The following is a 2938-nucleotide window of genomic DNA, read 5'->3' as shown; positions in this document are numbered from 1 at the left end:
CGGAAATGTATTGTCAACACTGTTCTGTGATTTCTCAATAAAATAGCTTAGAAACTGAAAAGTTCAAGCATATATTTCTTAACTAAATCCCACAGCTTCACTACTAGTAGAGAAACGCTGCCAGGTAGAATTAATTCATACACGCAATCGCTCTCACTAATGCATTCATATAAATGTAATCTTTACTGTGCTACTTTATCTGTATCTGATTTAGAACGAGCAGAAATCTGTGAGAAATATAATGACCCAAAGACAAAAGAACTGATAAAAATTAGCTGTTATACGAGCAATAGCCATGTGGGCAGCGCTGTGTCATATGCCATAGCTGTACACAAGTTGTTTGAGTCTCAGCTACAGGTTCAGGCTTATTTGTTCATTAATGACGTCATCAGCGACTAGTCGATGTCGATTCGACTTTCATCACATAAAAATCTACTTTAAAAAAATCCGAAGTCATTCAACCCCTACTTAGAAACATCTCTTTTACCTTAAAAACAAAGGTAGTCTTTCTTTCTCTCTCGCAGTGCACATAAGGCGTCTTTGTCCTGCACTGTTTTTTCAAGCACATTTGAAGTATGTGTGTGGCTCTGAATGAACTCTCACAGTCAGACTAGAACTTGCTTTGATGCCAAGACCAGCGGCCACACCTGAAGAAAATTATTAAACAATGACATTACCTTATGATATAATATACTGTATTTATATTTTATTTTTGTGCTGAAAAATTCTCGCAGATCAGCCCAACCAACCTGTGCATGTAGGTTCAGAATGCTGCACTTCATGTCTGCAGGTTTTGTCAGAAATTGAAAACGTGTGAAACTTGAAAATCGTTGTTAAATAATACAATTACAATTATATTTAGTGTTCTGTTAATTTACAATAGAATATTAATTTGCCATTTTATTGATACAAATCTATTAATAGAAAATTAAAATGGTATTTTTGTTCATTTACAATAGGATATTCACCATTCACATTCAATTCTATTAATAGTAATGAACATTTTCACCTAGTGAATGTTTTTGTTGTTGTTGTGTTCTAGTTATACTCAATTCTTAAAAACTTTGATAGGCTAGAAATCTCTTTTTTTTTTTCTTCTGTCTCTCTCTCTCGTTTTTAATCAGTATCTAGTAGTGACCATAAACTGGGAAAGTCATGGAAATTATTGGTTAAAGGTATGGGAACACTGGTTATGTAAAGCAGGACTTGTGCGCTCACATTTCAGTCAAACCTTTGTTAAAAAGGGTATTGGGTCGATGAACTACAGATGAAAATAAAACATTGCACACAATGTTGACCTTTGTCAGGCTGTGACATGTTTTAAAAGGTTTCCTCTGACCCATGGGGAATTGGGTGGGGTGGCGGCAGCCAGCAGGAGAGTTCACAGCCCTGCTCTATCACCTTTGTAGCCTTGAGCGAGACACTTAACCCCTGGTTGCTCTAGGGGGCCTCTCCCTGCAATTAGTGTCTTGTGCATCTCGTTGGATCTGTTAGGTGGCAATTATATAATTCTCTTCTCCTCCCCACCTTCTCTTTCTCCTTTTGTTCATTGAAAACAAGTTGGACATTCTGCATGTGTCCAAATACATGCTGCTACACTTGGCTGTGTATTTCTTATTATGTGAAAGGGATGAATTTGACACTAATTCACATGATTGTCATCACCTGAAGCTTCATGCATTTAACCCTGGACAAGTTGTTCCTCTTCTATTTGGTTGCTATGCAGAGAAATCAATCATCAATCGAGCCTTTGGCAATGACACTTTGAAACTTACATATTGCATAACTTCCTGACGTAGCAGAAGACACATTTTGTTTAGGCAGTTCCTACAATTAATTCTGAGAATTGTAGAGCTAGTCAAGGCATTTTTTCCCCCTGGTAAAACAAAGTGACGAAACAGGGCTCTACAGTGCGACCATTTCATTCGCATTTGCGACTGAAAACTACTGCGTGCGACTATAAACATTTTTTTAGGAGCACCAGTGCGACTGACCCGATCATCATCATAACTTGTGATTGCGCTCAGGGGAGCTTCAAAGGTTTCTACGTGTTTTTGCAGCGTTGAGTAATGTATCACAGACATATCTCACGAATCCTTTCATAAGCAAAGTGAGAGATTCATTGCGCAGTGTAGAGAGCTTCGTTGATTATAGATGTGAGATCGAGATGAACTAAGATGGGTGCCAGCTTTTAATGATTTTTAAAGGAGTTTGTAAATGTGATACTGATTTAATACAATACAATTCAATAAACAAGAAGTTAATATTAAGTTACTTGCATTGTCTGACTATAACACTATTGTCTGATTTTGCTCTATTTCGTCGTTTTATAAATGTGAGATCGCGATGAGCTAAGATGAGTGACAGCTTTTAATGATTTTTAAAGGAGTTTGTAAATGTGATAATGATTTAATACAATAAAATTAAATAAACAAGAAGTTAATATTAAGTGACTTACATTGTCTGACTATAACACTATTGTCTGATTTTGCTCTATTTCGTCGTTGAAAATAGTTTAAAACAAAGTCACAGCTCAGCCGCTGCGCATCTTCATTCAAACACAGCGGTGTCTCGTTTATGAATGAACGTTTTTGTTTTTTTTTTATGAATCTAGTGAGTAAGTGATTCATGATTACCCATTCATAAAGACTGTCACTTGATTCATTCCTGAATGAATCAGCCGTTCGAATGAATCAATTGAATGAATGATTCAGTGATAAAAATCAGTGACTTACCACCACCTGCTGGCAGTTTGTTTCATTTTTAAAGTATCTTTTCAGTTATTTAAATAATTTAATATTTCTATAATATTTCTTCAAAATTGTATATTTAAAACATTAATATCATCATGAATTTATGGATTTAATTGCACTCATTCCACTTCTGAGCCTCATTAAATGTCTGAAAGTACACCAAGCCACTTTTGTGTTCTTCTGTG

General features: G+C 35.7%; 1 protein-coding gene across 1 annotated transcript in view; it reads left to right on the top strand.

Moving 5' to 3' along the window:
- The window catches only part of rimkla (ribosomal modification protein rimK-like family member A), a 22092-nt gene that overhangs the window by 15562 nt on the left and 3592 nt on the right, over positions 1-2938 (top strand). The gene's annotated exons all lie outside the window — the stretch shown is intronic.

Source organism: Sinocyclocheilus anshuiensis, unplaced genomic scaffold, assembly GCF_001515605.1.
Source record: "Sinocyclocheilus anshuiensis isolate Anshui unplaced genomic scaffold, SAMN03320099.WGS_v1.1 scaffold80, whole genome shotgun sequence".
Classification (NCBI taxonomy): Eukaryota; Metazoa; Chordata; class Actinopteri; order Cypriniformes; family Cyprinidae; genus Sinocyclocheilus; species Sinocyclocheilus anshuiensis.
This window is presented reverse-complemented; position numbering and strand designations above follow the sequence as displayed.